General features: G+C 48.1%; 2 protein-coding genes and 1 non-coding gene across 6 annotated transcripts in view; 1 reads left to right on the top strand and 2 right to left on the bottom strand.

Annotated features, from left to right (window-relative positions):
- LOC144178639 (G patch domain-containing protein 4) overlaps window positions 1-15,821 on the bottom strand; it is a 467,686-nt gene that overhangs the window by 180,831 nt on the left and 271,034 nt on the right. The window lies entirely within an intron of this gene.
- Window positions 1-15,821, top strand: part of LOC144178641 (uncharacterized) — a 227,396-nt gene that overhangs the window by 3,984 nt on the left and 207,591 nt on the right. The gene's annotated exons all lie outside the window — the stretch shown is intronic.
- On the bottom strand, window positions 4,337-4,409 carry Trnas-gcu (transfer RNA serine (anticodon GCU)). The gene has a single exon. It is a non-coding gene; the product is annotated as a tRNA-Ser (tRNA).

The following is a 15,821-nucleotide window of genomic DNA, read 5'->3' on the forward strand; positions in this document are numbered from 1 at the left end:
AAATGCACTCGGTCGGCCTAGGGGGTGACGCATGCCGATAATGAGTCACGCGGCACTTGCACATGCTGAACAATCCTAGGAGAACAAAAACGTCATATGGCACCCGCTTAACATCTCCAAATGGCAAGAAGCAAATGGTGTACGGGGTGATGTCAATGTCCTTTTTTAGTGTCCGCTGCAAAACGTCCCAGAAAAACACAGCGTCCAGGCACAACACAAAACAATGATAAATTGTCTCTGGTTGATTGCATAGGCGGCAATTGTCCGACCGAGGAATAGACATTCCCTTTTCGCGCAGCCATGTCTTAACTGGGAGTGTGGAAGAATGAAGCTTGAAGAAAAACGTTTATGCATTTGGCGGAATACTCCTACTCATTACACGTTTTAAAATATTGCTTTTCTGGTGGCCTAAGTAAGGCTGGTGATAAATAGGCACCGGGAATAGACTTGCAATTAGAGTGCTTGTCATAGGTTTCCTTGACATGCTGAACAGATATTCCAAGGAAAACCACGCGGTAAGAAAGTTAAAACATTCCGCGACCTCCTTGAGAAATGCTCATGGAGGCTTCGTATTAACTTCGCCCGTTCATATAAGCAAAAAGGGCAAATGGAAACTTATGCGCTGCTGAAGTACAGTTAGTAAAAGTGGGTGATCAACCAATTTGTAGAAGAAAAAACGAGACACAAGTTGGTGCACAAACAAATGCATGAGCCCAACACCCCCTGCCTTTAAAGGAAGAAACAAGTTGTCTCTGCGCATAGGTTCCCATTGAAAGCCCCACACAAATGTTGCAAAAACTCTATGTAGGGCCTGAACTTTTGATCGCGCACAGTGAAGCACTTGAAGCACATAAAGGAGCTTGGTAGAAGGGAAGACATTGCTCTCTTGCACGTGCAAGCACAGAAAGGTTTCGCCCATTCCATGCCTGCGATGCGCGCTTAACTTGCGTGAGTGCTGACGCCCAATGAGGCCCTGTGTTCCGTATTTGATGCGAAGGCACGCCGAGGTACCGAAGCGGGACGCTATCCCAAATAATACCTGCGAATTTGGATGGTTTCGTTTCCCTTTGTCCGATCAAAAATCCCTTAGTTTTTTCCATATTAACATCCGATCCATACACATCACAGAACTGCTTAGCCAATGTAAGGCCTTCCAGGACACTCCGTTTTTCAGCGCAAAAATACGCTATATCATCAGCGCAAGCAAGCACCTTAACTTCGCACGATTGTAAGCAAAAAAACCTTTCACTCCTTGACTCTTCTGAATGCTGAGACAAAGAGGCTCGAGGTACAAGGTGAATAGCAAGGGTGACAGGGGGCAGCCTTGTCTGACTGACGACTTGATCGCAATCGGCTTAGACAGAACACGATTGAGGATAAGCTGTGTAGTGCCCGGATGGGCGCACAGCATTTGCTTTGGGTTCGTAGCGCGTGGTTAGCTTTGGACTTGGCCGTGGGTTCTAGTGCATGCAAACGCAGTCCACTTTAGGAGAAATGCAAAACCCAGCAGACGAAACGATCCGGGCCAGCCAGTCATAGAGAACATTAAGCGGCAAGTTCGGAAACAAATGTGAGTTGCAACAGCCGGGTCTCCGACGAAGGGAGAGGGGCAGCTAGCTCTGCTATTTCTCCAGCCTTGCACCACTAGTGCAAGCTGCGCAAATTTTTTGGTTAACCTATCTTACCTTTTTTACCCTTTTCTAGCCTCTCCCCAAACCAGATGCAGTCTACTGAACTGACAAATGAGGCAAATCGGAGCAGAGATACAACAAGCTCACCATGTAGGAACCATAGTCACACTAATTAAAAAGAAAAAAAAAACTGCCCAAGGCCGACTTTTTGTAAGCATACAAAGAGCCGTAGAAGTGTGCGTTGCAACACATTTGAAGTCTCGTTTTTTCAGAAACCACCGAAATGTCGCAAGTCATAAATGGTGTAAGGAGGTCTAATAGATGATAGATGTTGTCCTATTCTCATTCTGTCATAAACAAACTACCAATATTGACATTTCTTTTTCTGAGGCAACGCATCCAACTTACGTGGACGCGAAGTCTGCTTTCATCATAGCGATCAGCGTTTTGCAATACCCCCGAGGGAAAACAAAAAGGAACAAAAACGATTAGGAGGCCATGTGAAGTATACGCCAGACATCCAAGACTTTTCTTTTGTTTTCGTAACTGATTCTTCGTCTCGCTTCTCTTTTGGTACGCCTTTGTATCTGTACATACGTAATGTAAACAGACAGCAAAGGATAAAACGTCTGTTAAGAGGTCAAAAATTTAGAATACTAGGACGTAATTGTAGTTCATAACAAATCAACAAAACTTTTATACAAAGCATAAAAGTTAATTTTCAATAAATTTGTGAAACAAAGTGTAGAAAAGCCTGTTGACTTTGAAGAACGTCTGTGAAAAAGCAACAACATCCGGTTGATTGTCTGATACGTCTCGCTTTCACATCGCGTTGTAGACGGGCTTTGTAATTTTGCCGCTTGGAACACTTTGCTCGACAGTCCAGCTTGAACGTTTCGAATGGCTTCGATCTGTCTCTTACGCGTTGCGCCGTTGCCCGTTTTTGCCGCCGTGTAATGGGAAAATTGAGAATATGTCTGATTATCAATTTGCTCGTGCGGCTGCGTTCTTCCACTTGCTCCATGTGGAGTGTATTGGCGTGAGAAGCAACCTTTCACTAATGTCGACTTTAAACTCGCGCTGCGGAGCGCCTCGTGCTATGGAACGCTTCCGAAGGGGTCACCTCTGGCTAGTGCCTAATTTGAGCTCGCGCTATTGAATGCCTCGTGACGTGGAACCGCTACTAATGAGTTGTTTCTGTGAAGGAGACCGGATGCCGTATTTTTTTTGTTTTGTTTTGCTCAATGGGCCATTGAAGGCCTTCGCTGTAATAAATATATTTACGGCCGCGGGCCACGTGAGCTCGAAACCAAGTTATTCATGCGAACGAGCATTGTTGGAGCTGGTACGTGACAGGAGGATCTTTCTGTTGTCGCAGTAGCAACCCAGCTTACGAAATTCGCGCCTGCGTAGTAGGCCCATCTTAAGAAAAAAGATGTATTGTATGCCCCTGAATCTGAAAATCCGTATTCATTTTTATTCCTTTCTTTCTTTCTTTCTTTCTTTCTTTCTTTCTTTCTTTCTTTCTTTCTTTTGGCACCGATTAATGTTCATGTGTGCGTACTCCTTTGATTTTGCTGAGACACCAGAAGCGGTGTGAAATAACCTTGTAAAAGCTACGCCACGGTACAAATGAAAAAAATGTGGTTGATCCTTCTTTCATAGTAATCGGTACAACACGAAAGTGAAATGTGCCTTCACAGGAGCAGTTGAAGTTTATTGTGCATCGATATGAACTTGCACGTCGCTATTTATATTTCGTCGGTATGGCACCGTTAGACGCATCAACGTTAGACACTGGATTGCGCGCGCCGGATCATTGCGTAAATCTGACTGAAACCACAGGCGCTCGCAAGCCGTCCGTGCGAACGAAACCGAACGGGTTGTCAGCGAATCGTTTGGTGAACACACGGACCGGTCTGCTGCAGCGAAAGGAGCAGCGGAGCGTGACACGAGCGCGACATCTGCAAGTCGGCTTCTCCGCAGCTTACTCTGTGCTTCCGCCGTACACGTAGGCGCTGGCATCGAGGCGCAAACTGTCGGCGCTCATTAACGTCATGATGCACTACTTGCTTCGCCTCTCCTAGATGGCAGTACCATCTGACAGGAAGACTATAAGGCGCGTTTGTCGTCCTAATCACGCGTCTGTTCATAGCGCAGACGGGAGCGCGTTTCGTACCTCCCGTTGCGGCGAAAGAGTTCGTGGCTCGAATCCCGGCGCCGCCGCGTCAATCGAAGTTTTTCTGGCGATGTCACTTCCGTGACGGATATGACGTCAGTTAGATCTTGGTGGACCCCGGCATAAAAAAAACTTTCGTGTTAAAAGAAGTTGGCAGCGTATCCGCTCACTTTGCTGCAAATGTCGGCGAAATCCGATAGTCGTCTGCCACCCTTGCCATCTAAATGTCTTTCTTCTCTCTTCCCCCCTCCAGTCACGCTCTTCCCGTCCCGTCCCGCTCCCCTTAACATAAATACGCTGGAGGTTTGCTCCCGTCATTTCAATTGAGCGCGTTGAAGTTGTCGCGTGCCATCTTTTAGGATACTTGATTGATTGTAAGGTTTAACGTGCCGACGCAACAAAGGCGATGAGGCGCGCCGTAGTGAAGGGCTCCGAAATACTTTTGACCACCTGGGGATCCTTAAAGTGCGCCGAAATCCCGTGCACACAGGGCGTTTTTGCTTTTCGTCTTCATCACTAAAGCGGCCGCCGCGGCCGGGAATCGAACCCACGTCCTTGGGGTCAGCAGCACAACGCCTTAGCCACTAGGCCACCGCGGCGGGTCAGACTGAGAATTTCAGCCGCTTTTCTGGCACCAGTATTCAGCGCCCCGAGTATGCTTAATACCGACTATCGTGGTGGAACTTTAACTCCGACCATCAGTGACATGAATGCCTTCGTGTGTGTATCTGTGCCTATCGGCTTCGTTAAACTGGCGGTCTACTGCGTTCGTACACTGCTACAAACGTGCGTGTCTTACCTGTAAAGGGTGCACCACAGCACTAACAGTAGTGCTGCGGAGAAGCAAACTTTGGTATATTGCGTTCGCGTTTTAAGGCGAAGCGTGATATTGCCAGGGTTGCGTTCATTTAGCGCGCAGAATTTTGGCACCCGCTACAGTGGTTTGGCGGTGGCGACGGCGTTGTAACCGAGCGAGCGAAGGCATAAAGAAAACGGCGCAGGAAAGCGTGGCGAACGTGTGAGGGGGAGGTCGGGGCGCCCTAGCTGAAGCCCAGCACCCGCTACGCTCTGCACGTGGTCTTTCGGCGTCCTCATCGCTAGGTGGCTCATTTGAACAACGTGACATTTGCGCGGGAGGTTCAAACACGATTTGCACACTATATGTTCGGGGGCGGCGACGCGCTGAGAGATGACGGCAGAGTAGCGCGCGCTGCCTTGCGTTCGCTGATCACGCGATCACTTCTTGAGACGCAGCAGATATGCGCCATGACCGAGAAGAGTGCGCTGCGCACAAATTTCGCATTAGGGAGTGTAGTGATCTTCAGTAATTTTTTGTGTGCGCGAACAAGAACTCCGGCGTCTCCAGGTGTCTTTTAAGCGTGAGGCTCCGGAAAATGGGAGTCTACGTTCGGTCTATATGTGTAGTGTTTCCTCTGTATTGGCAGTTTGCACAATTGTTTAACTCTTTTTTTTTCTGTATTTTATTTTATTGTGTTTTATACTTATCGTTGTTAATTTGCCCTATGTTTTGTATTTTTGTTATTGTCAACCTTCTTTCCTCCTATCCCCCATTCCTATCTACTCTTTCCTCCATATCCCACCTCCCCTACACCAGACGGCGTTCCGCTGCCCGCCCCTAGGCGAGACAATTTACGTCTGTTGGTGGATATTCCCATTCCAATTATCAATAAATACATACATACGTGTATGCCTTTAACATGCTGTCGCCATTAAAGTCGGACGCCGTTCAAAACATTAGCTGGGCCTTAAGCTTATACGTCTCTTCACGTGGACAGCATTCATTTTGAGTAGATTAGCTATCAATAGGCACCATTTTTAGGACCAGTAGACTTTCAGGTTGAAAATGAAGGTTTTTCAAAGATTTGCCGCTGTGCGATCAGCGTCGGCCATGTCTACATTCTCACATTTGGTCGACGTTTCAAGCGCTTGCTTGTCTAGTTTCCTCGGGCTCCTCAGGGCGGTCGTCGCGTCGCCAAGACAAATTTCGATTCTATCCTGTCGTCGTTATGGGGACGCAGCGTATAGCCTGGACTCCAGCTTCGCTGGCCATCCACCTTCCCACAGCGGATTTCTCAGCAATTTTAAATGTGCTCTGGATATTTTTTTACGTTTGGTAATTGATAAAGAAATAACGCTTCTTAATATCAATGCTGGCACGTGCTTATTCATCCGCACAGGTTTTGCTTGCTTAAGTAGTTTAGGTTCACGTCTTCATTCGATTCACGCCAGATATATCCCTGACATCAGAGCAATAATTCACCGTTTGAGGGAACATTCTAGCTCCACTTCCTCCCGTGTTTGAGAACTGTGATTGGCAGTGCTGACAATTTAGGACAGTTTCGATTTCAAACAAACAAAAAGAGGGGACTCAAAGTTGTATTTCCGGTGCTTAGTCTTCTTCAAGCCAAATAACTGAACTGCCCTAATAAAAGATACCCTTTTACAGAACAGCTGTCAGTGATAGATCGGAATTTTGCGTCGCCTGTTAGCAACCCGTCAACAAAAATCAATGCTCCGCACCGCGCTTAATTTCTCTCGAAGGTGGCTGAACATGAGCAGCATCCCACTGTTCACTTCTTCTCTATCACATGCATAGACCCCGGGGGAAGGGCGACCGTCGCGTTCGAAGCCGCGGCAAAATGACGAGTAAGGCTGGTCATCCCCTTACGCGGTGATGATGCGTTGATTTAACGTGGCACTCGGTCCCACTGTTCCCTTCTCCGTCACGTGACAAATCCTTCTGGTCGACGTCGCGTGAAAGTGACGAGTGCGGCAGGTCAACGTGTTGCGTGGTGGCAGGATGAAGGACATGAATGGGGATAGGCGATGCGGTGATTGTTTAAGCATTTATGGCAGCAGAAACACGGGGCTAGACGACATCCTGTTCATCTTTTTTTCCAGTACCGGTTGCCCTTGGCGTAGTGCGCCAGTGGACACTTGTGCCATTCGTCCGGTCGAGGCCACAGCCCGTGGAGGGGTGCGTGGACAATGACCGATGAGCTGAAAACGATGAATGACGACGCCCTTGCTCCCGCCGACGAAGATGATGAGCCCCGGAACAGCCGCACCGTCATGGCCGCGATGAAACGTTAAAGCGCTGAGAGCCCCTCGGGACGATATGGCGGGGGTCACGACAAAGTGCTTTTGTCTGGACGCAGCTGGCCTCGTCTTATCTCGATCGCCGCGTCACAGGCCGGGGACGGCGTAGTTTCCACAGCTTCTCTGGCCATTCATGTCAGCTGGGCTGAGTGTCGATCTGTTTTGTTGTGGTTCGACAGCAGGCCGCAAAGTAGAAATAACGGGGGATATAGACATTGTTATAAGGCGGCGTGGTAGTGAGTGAAGAATTGAGAACAAAAAGAGAAAAAAAAGAAGCATGTGCGTGGTAGATGAGCTGTTTAGCTCCCTACATCATGTAAATGCATAGGCTTTCTGCAACGAAATAAGTTACCATGAATTCCGTTTAAATGAAACTTAAGCTAAAAACCATCTTTTTTCTTTTATTACAGTGATGATGACAGTTTCACGACAATGTTTCTGGTTACCTGGAAGTTCAGAGGGTTTAAAAGAATGATCATCCCTAGACATCGTCAGAAACAAGCAACAAATGCGCAATATGTGGAGGGTCCCTTTGTAGGAAGAATGTGATTCTTTAATCGTCACATTTTTAGCTACCGCCTCCTATACCTCGATGGCGACGTTGGAGCCATCGAGTTCGACGTTGTTGGCGGGCGTAAGAGCGAGCAATATAAACGTACCTGCACGAGAGTTGTGCTGATTTGTTTACGCCACCGCACATACCGGGTCCGGTGACGCCGAGCTCATAGAGGTTTTCCGCGGAGCGCAGGTTTACGGGTAAGTTGCATGTTTACGGACGAATGCGCGGGGAAGCGGCCGGTGCATTCGCCAAACCTTGCCTTGCCCACTCAGAGGAGGAAACTCAATTACGTTTCCACCGGTGCGCGGTCGGCGAAGCAACGCCGTCAAAGTGTCAACAACGGAGGCCCCCTTTGCGGCATGCTGCTTTCATTAGCGGCCGGGAAGCCAGGTTTCGCTTTCGCTTTGATGAAGGCGGCTCCGAGCTCCGCGTGGCGCGCTTGCGCTTTCTTTAAGAAGTTGTTTGCTCTTTTCGTCGTTATTATCGGTCCAGGGCGCTCGCGTCGTTGTTTGTTCAACCAAAGCTGCAGGCGCAGGCCAGGTCGTCGTTTCCGAAGTAGTTATTACATGACGGATCATCGTTGGACGGCGTTACACCCAAGTTCAAGGTTTCATTAAGGCGAAGCTTTGGCGTCCTAACTGGTGCCGTTGTACGCCAATACGCCCTGCAGGAAAGCAAACTTTCTCTGACGATGATTATCAATGATCGTTGGTGAAGTGAAAAAAAAAATGCTCCCGCAGAAGGCAGCGATTCGCGCCGTACACCCCAAATCCAAACGTCGGTCCTACCGAGTACACACCCGAAAGTTGCTGTGGGTATTCTAGAAAATGGGTGCGTACCTCCAGAGTAGCACATACTCGCAATGTGGGATTGGCAAGCCAAAGAACCCATCGCGAGAAAGCTTCGCGTTCAGCCATCGTCGTCGTTAGGCGGAGGGGATTGGGTTGGATCGGAAAATGTTTACTTGGGTGCATTTACGTAACATGGCCCTAGAACTTTAACTACTTGGAAGGGCTTTTAAGCGCCAGAGTCGGAGGAAAGGAGGGCCAACGGAATTTCTAACTGCAGCTGATTTCAAAGTGCCCATTTGTAAAGCTGTAATAGAAGACAAACCCGGCTTGTAGTCGAAGAAAATAGAGAAAAAAAAATGTGTGAGAGTAATTTCTGTTTTTTCGAAATATTTCTGTAACTAGATTCTAATTTTCCTGGACTTCTCGGCCCAAAAGAAACTGTAATCAAGGGCTACTTAAATCTCTTGCACAAACGAGGGAGAGGCAGGTGAAAACACCCGCTGAGCCTCAAAACCCACACTTCGTAATTCGAAACTTGTAACCTTGCATCACGGTTCGTTTAATCAGACTTTTTTACGGTCGGGTGTTGGCCCTGCACTTCACATAATGGCGGGGACAGTGTGGTGCTTTCGACGAATAGGTACTAAGTGAAGCACGGGTCACAAAGGGGGAGCGTCTGCAAGCTACAGCTCTGAAGCGAGCAGCCGCCGGCATGCATTGGACAATAATTGTCAAGGGTAGAGGCATGGACACTTCCTGGCTAAACAAAACTTCTACCGACGTCTATGCTAGCCAAAAAGAGAAATGTTGGCGAACAGCTTGAAGCAGTCACCAGAGAGATTTAGCTTGGTATTCTGAGTCCTTCTTCAACTCGAGCCTCCAGTAGAGGAGATACTTGAAATCGATTCCCCCACGCATAAGCATTGCGGAATCCTTTCCTGAGCCACGTGGCTGGAGCAAATGAAGCGAAGGAGAGACTCCGAATACGGCCCTCAATGTTGCATAGTTGCCTATGCGTCGACAATTCAAAATAATGATGGGGGCGGATGCAGGTGATACGGACATGATGCGCTTGCTTGACTAACATTACTTGGTGCGCTATGGTTCAGTCATTGCACAGTTCACGAGCGGCTATATCTTAATTCCTCAATCTGTTGCTTCGATTGTCGTGATGACAGCAAGCGTTGCCAGCGCCTGTTTTCATGCTAGTGCACCAGGTTCAACTGCCCTAACCTCTCTTTCTCGTCGTCTTTTTTAAGGCGATGCAGATTTGCAGAGAAAAATTGTACTCTCACTTGTCAAAGCAAACGCGGGTTACTCTGAGCCCCGTCCGTTGAAATTGGTCGCTGCACAGAGCGATTTTTTTAGCGAGTATTATGAAAAAAAAAATTAATTCTCCTCAAGAGAGAAGAAAACTTAATCTTTTTTCTTTAGGCTCCGGATCATACGCGCACGCAAAGGGTTAAGCTGGTGTGAAATAGCAGCCCCCGAAAAGGAACACAGAAATTATCATTTAGCTCGCTACAAGCAACTGCTGTGGCGACGAGGGATCACTGAGCGAACGGGAAACCCCGAATTTTTTTTTTACTCTCCCGGCATGCCGCACACTGCCGTCTCTCAATTCTCTCTTAGCATTTCGTCTTCACTTTCACATCCGATGGGAAAAGAAGGGTGAAAAAAGAAAGAAAGAGAGGATCAAGAGCGGGAAAAGTTTTTCCGTTTGCACTCGATACGTTACGACCTCCCGCAGTAATCGCGTGTGTCCCGGGGTTTCCTATCCGGCCGTAATAAAGCCACCCCCGAACGTCGTCTTGGGGACGGGGGAGGAGGGGTGGCCGCCGCAACGAGCACGGAGAGGGAGCTCATTCAAACCCGGAGATTCAACTTTCCCGCGCTCTTTATTTACTTCTCCGCCGCACCATGACGGTAATAAACGTGTTTGATTGCGCTTGCGGGGGAGACGGCCATCGCGCGGAGCCCGCGTAGCTGCGTGCTGAGCGTACAAGGAGCGCTCGGCAGATGGAAACAGCAACAGCAGTAGCTGCAATGGAAACCGGATTACGCGGCTGCAATTGCAAGCCGGCACGATCGCAATCCAATCAGAGGAAATAGTGCTTACTCATCGGCCGGAGTGAATGAACGTGGCGCTCTCGGCGGCCACGTCTAGAGATAAAACACGCAGAGTCGGGCGGCCGGCGCACGACCAGTACGCTTTGTCTGAGGCGCGCCGGAACAGCACGAGAATTGTTAATTGGAGCGGAGCACGCCAGCGGAACTCACGGTTGGAGTGCGCGGACAAGCTCGCAGGAGGAGGAAGACGCCTGTGCTCGGCCGGCGGGGGAATTAATCTCGCCGGCGCTTCCAAGCCTTTCTTTTTCTTGTTAGCGATGCCGGCCGCGTCTCAACGACGGCCAGAGTGAAACCTTTCACTTTGCCGTTCGTGGTGGCAGCCACACTCCCGCTAGTAGGAGCCAAGTTGCGGTGCTGCCTGATAATAATGGTTCCGTTAGGGTACTTGTTAGAGAGTAAGCCTTCGTACGCATGCTCCGGGAAAAGCCGCTCAAACAGCAACGAATTTAAGTGGAATCAAATCAAGTTTACTTTTTTTCCCCACATCTAAGAACCGGCTGTAAGTAGCCTGAAGAGGCGGCTGCCCGTTTCTGACAACACCAGTTAGTCCAGTAGCAAACGTACTTACTTCAAAGACAACTGTAATACAATATCAGCGTATCTGTTTACAAATATAGATACAGTACAGCAGTATAGTCTAAAAATGGGCCAGGTTTAGCGCCTCTCGATTACGAGAGAAAGGAAAGAAGCTTTCGTGAAAAAGCAAAGCAAGAAAAGCAAAGCAAGAAAAGAAAAAGGAAAGAAAGAAAAGAAGAACGCAAAGAACGTTTCGTGAAAGTTTGCCTTTCCATGAGATTTCGCAGCCTCCCGGCTAGCTATCTCTACTCGGTGATTAGACTCATCCTTTCCCTTGGGCTGGAGTAGTAGTAGTAGTAGTATGTGTTGTTGGATGAGGCGGACTTACCCTTGCATAACTGCCGGCAATTGCTCTGCCTAAACATCCCCAATACGATATCAGAGACACGCAAAGTCACCAAACTTCCCTCAGTCCTATTATAACAGAGACACACAATGCCACCACACCTGACAGTCCTGTGGACTGCAAGAATCCCAGCAGGAGATGAGACACCTCTCTTCGCACAATCCAGTGGTCCCTAGGAAAAATAATGTCCTCCGATTTTAGCGTGGGGCACTCCCAGCTTTTGGAGATCACGGAAAAAGTTAGTCCGCTCAAGGTTGATTTTGGAGCAGTTCATAGGGCACGCACAGAGAGCCAAGTGTAAGCGCCCCATCGATGGCGAGACTGAGCAACCAAGCGCCGGCAAAGCGCCTGTTTCGTGTGCGTACATTGTGTGTTTCTGTAGTCTTCGTTCGTTTAAACTGAGTCAGCGCAGTGTTTCATATATCAGTCGCTAAACTCTCGGCTGCTCATGTAGTTTGCTTGCACTGCCCCGCACGCACAGACAGCCCAACCGCCGCAGGGCGGTAAGGCAAAGCTGAAGCAGCCGTTTCACCCTTACCTAGTCACGTGATACCGCAGTGGTGGAGGTCCGAGCACGCGAAGCGATAAGAAAGAAAGGAGCAACTCGCTCGCAGGCTGCTAAAGGTCATTTCGACTGGATGAATGACCTTGAAAGACGTAGCGTAGTAGAGCTTTCGCTCTAAAAACAAGCGGGCGAGTCTTTTTAGGCTGTGAACTTAGTGTGAGCCTTTGCCCCCTTCCTTCTTGCGCCCGGTACTGGGAGTAGCCTCTTGATATGCGCGTTGCCGGTTCATCACTAGGTACAAAGTCTCCACAAACATCAACACTTGAAACCTTAGTTTTAAGGAATGAATGAACATTTCTAACTGCTCTATTTTTCACTTTGCAGAAATGTTTATTATTGTCACGAATACAAACCCGATTTGTGTGTGTTCGTGCACTGGGATAACTGGCTTGGGAAAAAAAACTATAACACGTCTTAAGCCAGGTTACTATGCAAGCTCATGCTACTGTTTGTTTGATTTTACTACGATTGCGTCATCTCTGGTATTTTTTATATCCAGAATTCGGCTGTTTGCGAGACAGATGGAACAAATACTGTACTCCGAGACTCATTCTTTCGTTTTTCGTTGCAGCCTTCGGCACCGCTTGCCGTTTGGCCGCATTTTCAAGGACGAACTCAGCTCCTTTTTTTTTATTTCCGTCATTTCTTTTCGATTTCCAAGCCACGTGTCACTGTCGGCCTGCCTGCTAAACTGAACAATGATTCCTCAGATTTTTTCCGGGCTTGCTTGCAATGTATGGGAAGTACCGGTATCTAGAAAGGGACGTCAAGAGCAGTCGCCAAGTTATTTGCTTTCTGCAGGAGGTCACGTTGTGCGTTAAAGGAATGCCACAAAATTCCAGTTTAAAACGGCATTCCAAGTCGACAACTGCTCTTCGCATCTGGTCTTTCAAAACCTGCTGATATTGTGTCACGCACTGCATTTTCTTGTCTTGTTTATCAAGGCGCCTAACTTCTCTGGCATGCTCTGGAGTGATTCTTCCATCTGAATGCAGGTATCATTGACGGGAGCGAGTTTGTACAGTTGTTATTCGTATATTGCGATTCATGAAAAAAATTTCTTCGCTGTAAAAATAAAACAAAGTTATTATGGATATAATGCAGCCAAATAAAAACAAACCTGCGATAAAATCCAAGTAGCGGGGTTCGTCTGCCTGCAGAGTAAAACTTGGTGTTTTACGTTCAGAATTTTTACAGTTTATTGGTCGTCCGAAGGTTGCAGAGGTTGTGGAAATTGGAACTATAGTTGTACACGCCTAAAACTTCGTGTGGGCGAAAAATAAAATATAAAACCTTGAGTTTTTTTATCATCAAAGTGCAGACGCGGGGAGATGAAACAGCCGGCTAGAGGAGGGGATTGAGGGCAGCCTTGTGGGGGGCTCGGCAAACGCTGTTCAATTGGCAGTAAGAAGCGGCACTTTGTTCTCCCAGATCACAAGCTCTCGCTGCGAGTTCGTGTCAAAAGGATTTGAATAAACCTTGTTTTTGCTTGTACCTTTGTTATTTTTAACTAACAATGTAATGTAGCTACTTTGATCATCTCAGACCCACCCGGGTGTTTGATTTGATTGATTGATAGGAGGGTTTGACGCGCCGGCGCAACGCAGGACATGAGGCGCGCCGTAGTGGAGGACTCCGGATTAATTTTGACCACCAGGGGATCTTTAACATGCCCCGAAATCCTGTACACACGGGCGTTTGTGCGTTTCGCCTCCATCAGAAAAGCTACTGCCACGGCCGAACCCGCGTCCCCGTGTTCAGAAGCACAGCGCCTTAGCTAGGGAGCCACTGCGGCGGGTCCTATCCGGGCGTAAATGTTGGCTTTGTAAGGTATGCCGCTTAGAAGTCACAGAACGTTTGACTTCTGGTGACGTGGTATTTTTTCTATTGGTTCTACGTTACGCACTGCGTCGGCTTGGAGAGGCTATAATCGGAAGTATTGAGATTGAAATCGACCACTCAGGGTGCATAGTCCTAACCTCACTCGCAGGAGTGAGCTGCAAACTAAATGTGTTGTACAACAGAAGTTCCCACTTAGAAACATTGAAGTGCGTGGTTAGTAAAACAGAGGAAACGGGAGAAAAGGAGACGAAAGGGTTTGTACCCCCACGAAATTCTTAAAAATCTCAGATGTTCTGGCCGTATTGTATTTTTTTTAATGTGTTTACGCTTGCTCGGGATGGGGACTAAATTTCGCCCGAATGACAACTAGAAGGAATTGCATAACGTCTTGTTGACAACGGCTTGTTTTGCTGCGTTCATGAGTGTAAAGGGTCAATCCCCACGCATGCTTTCAAAACTACGCTAACATTGGCGACAATGCCACACCACGGGGGAAGCGCACCAGAACGACGCAAAACCACACAGTGGAAACAATGTTTACGTTGATAAAACTGATACACGTATATTTTAGACCGATTTGAACACTGTATGCACCCAATAAACTAATCCTTCCTTAAAGCAAACACAAATAGATTGGACTTCTCGTTACTGAATCATTGCTTGAACGTTGGCGCGTGTCTGTCACTGATCTACAGCACAAGTTTATGCGGGCTCTTTTCTGACTTCTTTTCTGCACGAGCCGCCGTATGTACACTTTGCATTAGCTGGTCGTATTGTTCATGCGGGCGGACGTTTGAATAGCGCGGGCCCCCGCATCGCTGCCGACTCGGCTAAATGAAACGCCTTCGGGTTTTCAAGTTTGTCTATCCAGCGAGCGACCATGTAGGAGAAACGATAACGAAAAAAAAAAGCAGGCATAAATTACGTATCAAGGCACTCGTTTATTTGAAACCCTACACGAGCCACCGTGATTGCGAAAGCTTCGGAATATCTTGGGCACTTCATTTATTCCTTTACTATTATCTTTCCCTTAATGCTCGTCCTGAAACTTTTCCGTTGCGACATTTAGAATAGCGCTTCAATACAATATCTAGGTAAGCAATACCGGGATCCTAAGTGTGTATCGCTGTTTCCCAGATATTTTAAAAGGATTTGGGGGGAAGGTCGACTGTCGTGAGACGTCAAGGAACGAAAAAATGAGTAGATCAGAGCTGAACAGTCCTCGCGTTCCTCCCGCAAATGCACTGAGAGATACAGGAGGAGGAGGGAGTGGGAGTGGAAGAAGAAGAAGCGGAGTACCAAGAACGGCAGAGTTGAAGGGACGTGAAGCTGTACACCACCATGGCACATTTTAGACGGAAAAACGTAGTGCAGAAATTAATGTGCCCCTATTTGTTTGATGGCACGCGGTCCCAGTCAACACTACATTAAAGCCATTAAAGGTGCGTGTTATGTTCGCATCAGCATCGTAAAAAGTGGCGAAGGTTTTCTTTGTGTTTGTGTGTGCTGTGTTTGAGCACGTGCGTGTGTGTTCGCTCTCGCGCGCTGACGAGTAATAAGTTTCCGCTTACCTTCACACAAAGGACACTGATGCGTCCATTAGTGACTTTCGAGCCCTGCAAGAAGCATCTCGTGGGATTAGTGGTGGGATCCTGTTGCAGAAATATTTTGAGCATTGCAAACTGTGTCATCGATACATCGATAACAGGCAGACGCCCTTACATTGAAAAATTATAGTGACGTTCGACTACATGAACGCGGGTTACGTGCAAGCCTCCTGAGAAAGCCTGGCCGTACGTTTTGCCAGTTTTGTTCATATTGCGCCCGGCGCCTAAAGTGCGTGCGCATCCCCGCTCCTACCCCCTCCTTTTCGCCTTTCCTCTCTATCACCTCCATTGCCGGATAGCAATCCGGGCTCTACGCCTGAGTAACCTCTCGGTCTTGTCGTTCGCTTTTCTCCTCTCCTCTGCCCCTGACTGGCGGTGTGCATGTGATCAGCAGCTGGCTGTTCACCTTGGATCTAGAGCCCTCAGTAATTCACGCGGGCTTCGCCCGAAAAGAGAGGTGCAGGCGCCTTAACCG

Source organism: Haemaphysalis longicornis, unplaced genomic scaffold (assembly GCF_048455015.1).
Source record: "Haemaphysalis longicornis isolate Haplotype H1 unplaced genomic scaffold, Haemaphysalis longicornis Haplotype H1 scaffold_4, whole genome shotgun sequence".
Classification (NCBI taxonomy): domain Eukaryota; kingdom Metazoa; phylum Arthropoda; class Arachnida; order Ixodida; family Ixodidae; genus Haemaphysalis; species Haemaphysalis longicornis.